Here is a 12,296-nt window from a genome sequence, read left to right on the forward strand (position 1 = left end):
AGAAAAACAAAAGTAAATTTTAAAGCACAAGAATATCTTTGTTACAAAGAAGGTATTTTGTTATTTGTAATAAAATCTCATGTTGGTTCTGCTTTGTAGTTGACCTTTTAATGATATTTTTCATTGGGAGAAGCTTCCCATTTTGCAAATGAAGAAGGTAAACAAAGAGTAAAACATCATCCACAGTAACACTGCCAGAAATGGCAGTCAGTTTGCTTTGCTCTAAATGGGTGCATTTATAAACTTGGTATTAGAAGGCCTATAACGTTAGAACAGATAGCCTTATAGAGGAGAACTATTTAAGAGGGATTGATGGTGCACAAAATTAGAAAACAGTGGTCCACATCTAGTGTTTTTATTTTATATATTGGCTAGTTGAAGTAGTTGGTGTTATCCTTTCTTATTCCTTAAAACCTATTAAAAAGTAAAACACTTCAAAGTACCTTTTATCTCAGTGTTCTAGGTCCATCCATTAGCCAAAGTGCCCTTTTCCATTATTATCAAAAGTTACTCCTAGAATCCTCTCTGTATCCAACAGAAAATTTCCTGTATGGCAGTTACAACCAGTTTTGGTTTACTTTACTTTCTTTTATTTAAGAACTTTCAAAAATCAGTGATTAACTCTTTGGTTACTTCAGAGATAATGAGTATAGTTAATCAGTATACACTTATTTTTACTTATATTTGAGATTTTCTTCAACAATTTTGCTCCTTTTTAAAGAAAGGTGGTTTATAGATCACTCAAAAGGTTCAAAGCCTTGAGTTTTATAAGTGGTGATTGGGCATGCTTTTTTTAAACTACATTTGGGGCAAATTATTGCTTACCATCCATTTGCCAGAATTTCACCTGTTATAGACCAGGAATAATTTCTCCACCTTTTCTGTAAGAATAATTTAAAAGGTAAGTGCTAGTAGGACATTAGATATGAGTAGTTACTAAATTTCAAGTATTATACTGATGATGAAAATTGTTATAGCTGGAGCCAGTCTTCTTTGGATCTTACTAGGTTGTCTTCTTGGTTATAGTGCAAGGTGTGCCAGAGCTTTACTTTTGAATTAACGTATTATACCTTTGCTATTTTCAGACAGTTTGTAGAACATTGACCTCATTGTTAGGTAGTTTCTGGTTTAGGAAAGCAAATACTAACTGACTGATGGGTAGTAGCTACTTGAAGCACCTGTTGAGAATTAGGAGGCTTGTAGGGGACGTTTGGTAAGGAGGGGTGTCATCTATTAGCATCTGACATGATTGCAAGCTGGAAAGGGAAGGAATTTTGCCTCACTTATACCAGGTTTGCTAAATTCATAAAGGAGAATTATAATAGGTGTTTAGTCCTACTTATAAATTGAGTCATTCTTATCATATCCCTCTTCAGAAAATCATTCTCTCTGTTCACATACCTCCAGTGAGGAGCTTACTGCCTGCCTGAGATTCCACTCTGTTGTTGGACAGCTGTTAGAAATTCTCCCATTATTATTTTTCTTCGCATACATTTATTACTCTGTGTATTGAACATTTATGAAACCCTAATAAAAGGGGTTTCTGGCAAGGGTAAATTATGAGATTTTGTGTCATTTATCCTATCTTTTTTGCTCATTTGAAAACTTTTTTTTTAGTTAAATATTCACAGGAAGTTGCCAATATAGTACAGAGATCTTCTGTCTACTCCTCATCAATTACCCCAATCATAACATCTTACAAAACTATATTATAATAGCAAAATCATTAAATTGACAATGGTATAATCCATAAGCCTTATTCAGAATTCACTGGTTTTATATACCTTTGTGTGTGTGTATGCATGCATGCATGCAATTTTGTTACCTATGTAGATTTGTCTAACTATCAAAATAGGATACAGACTGTTTGATACCTACGAAGATTTCCCTTATGCTACCCCTTTATGATTATCCTCAGTCTTCCCCTTGCCAATTCCCTGGTAACCATCAATCTGCTCTCCGTTTCTGAAATGTCATCATTTTGAGAATGCTATATAAATGGAATCATACAGTGTTTGTATATAGCCTTTGAGATTGGCTTTTTACAACCAGCCTAATTCCCTTGAGATCTATCCAAACTGTTCATATATCAGTAGTTATGCTGGTTGGTGTTCTTCTTTTTAATGATTACAGATATGTTTCCTTCTAAGGCTACAATAAACATTTGACTAATTGTATCAACATTTGAAATATTATGAAAGTGTTTAAACTTGTAGAGCTGTTCAATTTCATATGGTATCTCAACTTTGATAATTTGTTACTGAACTGTGAAGGCTAAAGAGAAGTGGAAGACTGAGAGTCAGGAGACTCCATTCTTTTGTCTGCTTTTAACCAGCGCTGGGACCACATGCTTATGATTCAGTTCATTTGTGCTGCTGCTAATGTGGCCAAGGATTGTCTGCCTGATAAGGTGATTGTCAGGATGAAATGAGACATAAAAGTCAAAATATCAAAATATAAATTTACCTGTAGCATGTCAAATAAAAATAAATGTTCAAGGCACAAATTAAAAGGAAATATACTGTAGTGTTAATTGTGATTGTGTCTGGTAATATGCGATTGATAATAACAGGTTGTTTAGTTTTTTAAAAAAGAATTTGCCTTTATTTTCTACTTTTTCCATACTGAAGGCATATTTTATCTTTTTTTCTGTTCATAAAAATAATGCATACTTAATAAAAATTGAAACATGACAGATATATACACTAGGAAGTAAAAACTTACTGAAATTCTCCACCCAGACTTAACAGTTTGGAACTTTTTGTTGTATTTTTTTCTATGCACATAGTAAGGTTTTGTTATTACTGAAACGGAAAATGAGAATTTGCTGTGCACATTGTTTCGCATCTTATTGATTGATTGATTGAGATAGAGCCTTGCCGTGTCGCCCAGGCTAGAGTGCAGTGGTGCCATCTCAGCTCCCTGCAGCCTCTGCCTCCTGGGTTCAAGCAATTCTCCTGCCTTAGCCTCTTGAGTAGCTGGGACTGTAGGCACACTTCTCCACACCCAGCTAATTTTAATTTTTGTATTTTTTAGTAGAGACAGGTTTTCACCATGTTGGCCAGGCTGGTCTCAAACTCCTGGCCTCAGGTTATCTGCCTGCCAGGCCGCATCTTACTTTTCACTAAGCTATTTTGAACATTTTCCATAGATACACATATGGTTTTAATAGCTATATAGTTACTTCATTATGTTCATGTAGTATTCATTCATTTAGTCAGCTATTATTCATTTTATACTTGCTGTGTTTAAGGTACCATGGTGGGGAAACTATGATGAATAATATATGAAGCTTACATTTTTGTGGAAAGACAGACATTAATAATGATTAATTTCTCAACTGATCATTTAATTACAAAGAAGCACTAGGAAAGAGTAGTACAGGGAGCTATATAAGTGCCTATTAGAGAGATTAAATCTGTTTTAAGAACCAGGGAGGATTTCCCAGAGAAAATAACTTTGTGACAAAATCTAAGTATGTTTATGTATGAATTAGGAAATGGGTGATAGAGTAGTACATAGATAAATAGATATATACATACGCAGCTAGAAGACTGTATGTCAAAATGGCAATCATTTATTTGTGAGTGGTGACATTACAGAAGTTTTTAAAAGCCTCTATTTTCTAAGTTTTCTATGGTCAACATGTATTTATCATTTGACTAAAATAGAAAAACGAAACCTGTTGGGTATGTGAATACACATGCACATAAAGGAAAACAAAACTGATAAAAATATATCTCACAGTGTAAATACTGTGGTGGCATTACAGTTAGCTATTGAATATTTTTAAACAGACTTTTTAAAAGCATTTTTAGATTTACAGAAAAATTGAGAGGATGGTACAAGAGTTTCCATATGCCCTCCCCCAATACACACATACCCTATTATATAGTTTCTCCTTTTATTAACATCTTACAGTAGTATGGTGGATTTGTTACAATGAATAAACCAATATTGATACATTATTATTAGCTAAAGTTCATAGTTTATTCAGATTTTCTTAGTTTTTACCTTTATTATTTTCTGTTCCAGGATTCTATCCAGGATACCCCAGTTACATTTAGTTTTCAGATCTTCTTATTCTTCTCTTGGCTGTGATGATTTCTCTGATGTTTTTTATTTTTGATGTTCTTGACAATTTAGAGGAGTACTAGTGAGGGATATTGTAGAATGTTCCTCTATTGGGATTTGTCTAATGTTTTTCTCATGATTAGACTCATGGGGTTTTTTTCACTGTATGTATGTGTATATATTGTTGTTGTTGATTTTTATTTTTTATTTTTTCTCATGTATTCTTGAAAGGAAGACCACAGAAATAAAATACCATTCTCATTACATCATATCAAGGGTATATACTGTCAGCATGACTTACCACTGTTGATGTTAACCTTGATCACTGGCTGAGGTAGTGTTTGTCAGGTTTCTCCATTGTCAAGTTTCTTTTCCCCTCTTTACATATACTGTTCTTTCAAAGGAAGTCTTTATGCACAGCCTGTGTTAGGCTGTACTTCCTTGAGGAAGTGAATAAAGTATTTGATTATTCTGCCTAGAAGATTTGCTTATTCGCCCACATTTATTTACTTATTCAATTGTTTATATTGGTATGAACTTGAAGACTTATTTTATACTTTGGATTTTAATCCAATGCTACTTCATTTTTTGCTCATACTATTTCAGCTTTAACCATTGGAAGTTCTTTCAGTTGCCTCCTGCGCCTCTTTGACATACCCATATAAGATTTTGCGTGTGTATTTAAGCATTTAAAACCACTTCTGACACTACCAAATGCTCCAGGTTTATCTTGTGTATTTCCTGCTATAGCCCTATAAACTGCCATTTTGCCAAAGAGTTCCTCCTTTTATTAGAGAATAGTGTTAGAAACCAAAATCTAGATACTATTTTGGTTTTTTTTCTTAATATTCTTTTCCTAGTCTGGTTTTTTCCTTTTATTTTAAGAGACTTCTGATAAGCCAAATATAAATTCTGCCATGTTAAATGTATTTTTGGCTCATTATATATCCCTTTCTAATTACCTTGTCCTTCCCTTTTTTCTCCCTTAAGACATTTTCCAGCTAGGATTGGCCCTGTGCTGGCCAGGGACATGTAAGTAGAAGTTCTCTGGCAAGAGCTTTCTTTCCATAATCAAAAATCAAAACCTTGTGGGAGATATCTTTGGGCCTTCAGCCTTCTTCTTGCCAGGAATATGGAACTGATGCCTGGAGGTTGAGCATGAGTCTGAAAACAAATTCGAGGGAATGCACAGGTGGATAGAAGGACCAGGACCCTTGTTTTGTAATCTCATTGCTGACCTGCAGTCAAACCATTCCTGATCTACCTAACTCCAGACTGCTGATTGCCTGAAATAAAATCCTGTGTGTTTAAATTGTTGTTAACTGGCTTTTCTGTAATTGTAGCCTAACACATAGTCTTAGCCAATTCAATTATTAATTTGGTTGGCAGAATTAGTATTCATTTATTTATAAAATACTTGTTGAAGGTTTACCATGTGTAAACCTCCATAAAATGGAGCACAAAGAAAGGAACTCTATCAGTATTGCCTTCATACTTTCTGATCCCAGGTTTAATAATGATGTACAGAATGGGATAATTACATGAGTAACTATAATTAAAAATGTAATATGTGTCACTTACTTGGTCGCAGTTACCTGTCATCTGTTACTGTAATCTGTTTCTCTTATTGGTATTCTCTGTATCAGCAAAAGGTTTCAGAAATATATTTACCTAGTTTCAGAACAGAAACCCAGGAGTAGTACTAGTCCCTTTCTTTTCTCTAACTCCCCACCCCCTGTCTTTCCTACCTTGTAAAAAAATTTTTTGTCTCATTTTCTTTATTTCCTTTACTCCTGCACTAATTATGACCATCATAAATTTCTCTCACATGGTTCATACAACTCTTCATACCTAGTATCCCTACTCCCAGCGTTCATCCCTCCCCACACTACTGACTAGGTAGTCTTTCTAAAGGCAGATTAAAATCTTGTTTCTCTCTTCAGTAAAATTATATATTGGCTCTGCATGGTCTCTAATGTAAAGTTCAAATTTTTTTCTCTTGTGAAAGACCTTCAGGATCTGAACCTGCCTGGCTATCCAGCTCCACCTTACAGAACTGTCTCCATTACACAATCCCCAGCACCAGACACACACCTCATCTCATTCCAAACATCTAACAACTTTGCCTTTAGGTTTTTTGTTTTGTTTTATTTTTTGTTTTGAGACGGAATCTCTCTCTGTTGCCCAGGCAGGAGTGCAGTGGTTCCTCATATGTCATGGCCCAAAGTTCTTTTATTGTCCTGTTTGAATATATAAGGTTTTAAATTTTTGAATGTTTTGGATTACTGACCATTGTGTCCTTTTCCATTCGTATAAATAATAAAAGTGATTCTATATAAAACAAGTTAATAGTTTTTTATGGCAAATAAAAAATACACAATGGCAAATAGTTGTGAGACTATGAAATACTACTCTGGGTTTAGTTTACACATCTAAGAAGCTATGTAGACTTTTTTAGTGGATTAAATAAAGGGTGGGGACAGAGGATAGTTGGAGGAAACTGGTATAGGTGATGATTTATGTAATGTGTGACCTCTTCCTTCACTTTATTACACCATTACATTTGCATATTACTATCATTTTCAATCTGTGATTTGCTGTTTAATTTTATAAATGCAGTATATTCAACATTTTGCAGCCACCACATGTAGATTGTTGATATTCTGGAGAAGTAAAGGTGTTTTTTTTCCCCCCTTTCTGGAAAATGCACATTCTGTCATTAATTATAAAACCTGTGACAGCCTTATATGTAGTTCCTTCTGTTTGTACAGAATACGGATTTACTACTTGCTGCTTCAATTAGGAGAGTCAAAAGCAGTGGTGGCAGCTGAACTTTCTACGAACTTCAAAGCCCTGAGGATAATTTTTCAGGGGTTTCTAAGGTTTCTCTTTTAACTTTTCCTTTATCTTACTCTGAGATAAAACCTCCATAAATGAGAAAAGACATTCATCTTTGGTAATGACACAAACTTGTTCCTTTCTGATCTTTTCCCACTTGGGTGCTAAAGTATTAATATCAAAGAAAATTACAAAATGACTTTATACTAATTATTTTATTTGCAACAAAAGTTGGAAGGGGAATATTCTCTTTTACCTGATGTTTGTAGTTTTACTTGTACTCCTGAAATGCAGACATTTCAAATGGAATCTTTCCAGAGAACAGCTTTTTTTTTTTTTTTAATTTTTTTTGGCTTTGATTTTTGTATTTTATACAGTAAAATTTTTGCATAATTTCATCTTGTTGACCCAGCTTTGAGCAGAAGTTTTAGTATCCACGGTATCTTAATAATTTAGCTTGTTTTGTCTTCTCCCTCATTGTAACATTTGCTGAAAGGTGCAGGACCAAGAAAGGTCCTTGTGCAACATAAGCAAGCATTTAATTAAGGGGTAATGCCTGTGGTACCAGAGTATGTGAAGTGAAACAGATGCTTAATCATCCACGAAAGCTATTTACTGCTTCGTAAACCTCAGTGCTCAGTGTCATAAATATTATTACTGTTCTAGGACTTCAGAAAAGCAATGAAATATCAAAACTGATTTTTCTCTACTGTTAAAAGTATGGAAAGCTTTCCTCCTAATAGAACTTGTAATGAAACTGACATTTGGGAGAAGCATACATAACTGAAATTTATTAACTGGAATGTGATCAGAAGGGACTTAAATACAAATGAGGGATATGTTGAAAGCAAAGTATGGAGGAAAAGGTTTTATCTCTATTAAGCCTGAAGTTTTACTGAGGAATAAGTCACATAATATTGCCATATATATTTCAAACACCTACATGGGCATGGGCTAATAGATGCTTTCCGTCCATTAGCTTAAATCTTTATAGCAACTCTGTAAACTAAGTTGGTTCCAGTTTTACAAATGAGGACATGGAAACTCAGAGAGATTAAGTCACACACATGTGTCTGATAATGCCTGTGCTCTTTCCAGTACTTCAAACTGTTTATTAGATGAAAGTTTATATTGAAATACCTTTAAAATAATTATTCTGTTGAATATATCTATTAGTATATCTGAAAAGCTCAATTGTGCCATGTTAATTCTTAAATTTTTAACCTTTTATTTATTCTAGTTTCAACATTTGTTAAGCAGCTAGGATATTCCTAACACTAAGTATTATGAAGGCTATAACTAAATAAAGGACAAAAGTATTCTCAGAATTTCCATAGTTAAGTCTAATGGAGGATTTAAACTTGAATTGTTGCAGAGGTTTTATGGATTCCTCCCCACTCAGTGTTCCTCTTTGGAGTTTACCTGCAAAATACTCCAGCCTTATTCAAAATTTGAGAGCAGGATCAAAGAGAGCAAGGTTCTCTTTTCTAGTACTTGGACTTTTTGCCAGACCCTTTCCAAATTGTATTCCTACTGTTGAGATGGGGAAGTAAATGCAAAAGCTAAAATGCATAATCCAATTCACTCTATATGAACCAGCTTACAAGCACAAATAAGCAAAGAGTTTATAGTCTTGTTGAAATGCTTTGATAGAGAGGAAACTGTATGCAATGGAAACCTAGAAGAGGGAGTTAGCATAAGACCTCCTGAAGCAGGAGTGGTTTATAAATAAACTGGTTGTTGAGAGAAGGCAAAGGAAAGATGGTTAGTAAAGAAGCTAAGGGAAGACTTTTGTGATGATTCTAACATTTTATCAATCCAAATGTTTGTACCTATCAATTGATTATACTTCTCTTTCCTTTGTCATCTACTGTCATTCTGTAGATCTTTTATTCTGGTAATGTTTTCAAACATTTGTAGAAATGTCAGCATTAGAAGTTTAAAAGTTTCAGTTGTTGATGCTTAGGACAGTTTAACCAAGCATTGTGTCCAGTCCCCTCATTTTACACATAAATAAGCTAAGGTCCAAATAAGCTGTGATACGCTTAACGTCAGATACGGTAAGCATCAGACCTGGGACTTGGCTCGGCTATTAGTCATGGTTTCTGTCCTGAATCTCTAGTTGAAAAATGCATGAAGGTTACTTATGGTTTAAGAATAAAAATAATTTATGTTTCCATTTGCTATTTTTCTTCATTGGCTTTAAGAGAGAAGTGATTGAAGAAATATGAAGTAATAGAAATATTTGACATAGTCTTATGGGCAATAATTTATTTAGGTAAAACATATAGAATCTTTAATTTAGAAGGTTCAGCTTTCTAAAGAGGAGTCACTTAATTTCGGAAGAAGTTTATATACATGCCATCTTTCTAATGTATAATATAGTGGAAAGACAGCAAATTTAATAAAAAGCCTTATTCTGTGAGGTAATGTTGGCAATAGCACTTGTAAGCTTAGATTTACTTATACATTCTTCCTTTAACTGGCCTTTTAACTGAAGTAAAATTGATGGGAAAAGCATGAAGTTATGGAGAGTTTGGAATTGGGATGCCTTTGGTTGACTGTGATTATCATAATGTATTTCAACCTTGAAATCGAGCCCTGGATGACAGAGGAAAGCAGCTGAGACATAAGAAAATGCCAGAGATGAAATAACCTTCACCCAGTCTATAAAAGGAATGATTAGGCAGTTCAAAATGTAAATGCCAAATTTTATCACATGGCCATTTCCTGGGATTTTAAATGATTATAACTATTCTTTCTCTGGAACTAGGAATACACTTTAATTCTGAAAGGCATAGCAAAGTATTCTGCATCTACTATCAGCCTTTTTCTAGTTGCCTTACCCAGGAAGTAGTATATGCAGGTAATTTTTGAAAAACAATGCAAGTGTTATAAGAGTGAAAGGACAAAAGTGTTCTCAGAATTTCCATAGTTATGTCCAGTGGAGGGGTTAGAACTTGAATTGTTTAAGGTCTTACTTATTTCCTTCTCTTAGTCCTTTAAACTCGTCCTGACTAGTAACTCTTCCTCTGTGGGAAGAAAGTTGCCCAGGTGCCACAACAAGAAACCGAAGGCTCAATCTGTCCCAGCATAGTAAATAACTGATTACTTATAGCAATGATACCAAATAGATTTACTGATTACTTAGTTATAGGTCTGATACCAAACATATATTAGATTCAGTCACATACTCAATTATATAATCAATCTTATTACATCATTGTTCTCTATTAATCTTTAGTACTATAATGCAGGAACATTTCAGTCTTATAGTATAGACATAATCGGATGAAACATAATTAGGAACTAAAGGGACATTGTGAGAAGTGATCAGGAGGCAAGAGTAAATGCCTTGCAGTAGCGCCATCACCTGGAAAGATGCCGTAACTTAGCAGCAGGCCTTGCGATAACACCAGCATCTGGGGAGGCTCCCTTTACTTAGCAGTTGTTGAGGGGGAGCTTCCCTCTCACTGGGGAGTTCAGAAAAAACTCTGCTCTGCTGGCTTTTGAGGAAGGTCTGGCACTTGCCAGGCCGGCCCATAGACATCCAGGGGTTTAAACACCTCTCTGTGGTGCTGTGCTTCGATGGTCACCATCCTTGTTCACCTTCATGTTTCACTTTCCCACCCGATGCTCCCTTGTAAATTCTTAGAGACTGTGAGAAGTTAGAATAGAGGAATCCTAAAAGCCTTTGATCTTTCTGATAAGTGCATAGAAAGAAACTGATGTATGTGCCTCCCCTCCTTGCAGTGGCTACCTGAGAGGGAGGGGAGCCCTCTGTACTGTACCTACATGACCCTCTGTATTATACCCACATGACCCCCTGAGCTGTATGCACGTGGCCCCCAGTACTGTAAGAATGTGATTTGTTTGACCCCTACCAATCATGTCAGATGAATCATTCTCCGGCCCTGCCCCCTGCCTTGTACACAGTAAGTATCAGCGCATCCAGGCATTTGAGGCCACTGCTGGACTCTGCCCCTTGGTAGCAGTGGTCCCCCGGCCCAGCTGAATTCTCTTATCTTTGTGTCTTGTGTCTTTCTTTTCTACGATCTATCATCTCCACACACAAAAGAACACCCACCAGACCCTACAGGGCTGGACCCTGCATTCCTCCATCACCTTTCTTAACATACTTTTAAAAATTAAGGACCAAAAAGAGAAACAGCTAAGCAAAAATGCATGTTGACTGCCATTACAAGGTGAGCAAAGTGGGTGATGCCATATGTACTCATCTTTGCTAGTAAGGATAACCTGCAGTGTATTTAAAATTAGGGTGTTATATGTCTAAGTACCTTTTATGTTCTGAAATTTTTGCTGAGACTCTAAACTATTCTTAAAAGTAATGGTAAAAAATGCAACTAATTCTGTGCTATCCTAATAGCCTTGCATGTCTGTGGGTTTCATATCTGTGGATTTAATAAACCACAGATTTAAAATATTTGAAAATAAAAAAAAGCAATATAATAATATAAAATAATACAAATAAAAATATAGTGTCACAACTATTTACATAGCAAGCAATCCAGAGATGTTTTAAAGTATACAAGAAATGTGCACAGGTTATATGAAAAAACTATGACATAAGGGACTTGATCATCTGCAGATTTTAGTGTTCACAGGGGTCCTGGGACCAATCCCCCAGAGATAATGAGGGATAACCGTAGCACGGAGACTGCACTGTTCTCCCTGTGTCCTACTTATTCTCTGTTTTATTCCGCCCTATCCACCAATTATATTAATTTCCAGAAAACTCCACAGTAATTATCTCTTCTTTTGTCCTGGTCAGGAACTTTTAGTGGGTCCTCATTACATATGTAATTCAGTCAAAGTTCTGGTTCTTTAAATACCTTTCTACCCCTCTATATAGTCCTTCCCCTCTGGCCATTTGTTTTTTTTTAATATCCTTTAGCTGCTGTGTGGACTTTCAGTTGTTCCATGCCACTAATAAAGTTTTATCAAGCGTTTTAATTCCTCTGGTCTTTTGTTTCCTTGTTGTTATATGGTGGACAATGGATTTAATGGCCATTATATTTGTTTAGTAATTTCTAATTTATTTATAATTTTTCCATATATTGTTATTTCATCTTTCTTTTTTCTTTTCTTTTCTTTTTTTTTTTTTTTGAGACAGGGTCTTGATCTGACAGTCCGGGCTCGAGTGCAGTGGCACAATCTCAGCTCACAACAGCCTCTACCTCCTGGGCTCAAGCGATCTTCCCACTTAGCCTCCCAAGTAGCTGGGTCTACAGGCACACACAAACATGCCCAACTAATTTTGTTTACCTTTTGTAGAGATGAGGTCTCACTCTGTTGGCCAGGCTGCATTTCATCTTTGCACCCTTTACAGTAGTACGTGTAGGAGCGATCCACATTGTACAGGT

The 12,296-nt window shown here is 35.4% G+C and overlaps 1 protein-coding gene across 38 annotated transcripts in view; it reads left to right on the forward strand.

Annotated features, from left to right (window-relative positions):
- The window catches only part of PEAK1 (pseudopodium enriched atypical kinase 1), a 308,653-nt gene that overhangs the window by 103,766 nt on the left and 192,591 nt on the right, over window positions 1-12,296 (forward strand). The window lies entirely within an intron of this gene.

This window comes from Callithrix jacchus, chromosome 8 (assembly GCF_049354715.1).
Source record: "Callithrix jacchus isolate 240 chromosome 8, calJac240_pri, whole genome shotgun sequence".
Classification (NCBI taxonomy): Eukaryota; Metazoa; Chordata; class Mammalia; order Primates; family Cebidae; genus Callithrix; species Callithrix jacchus.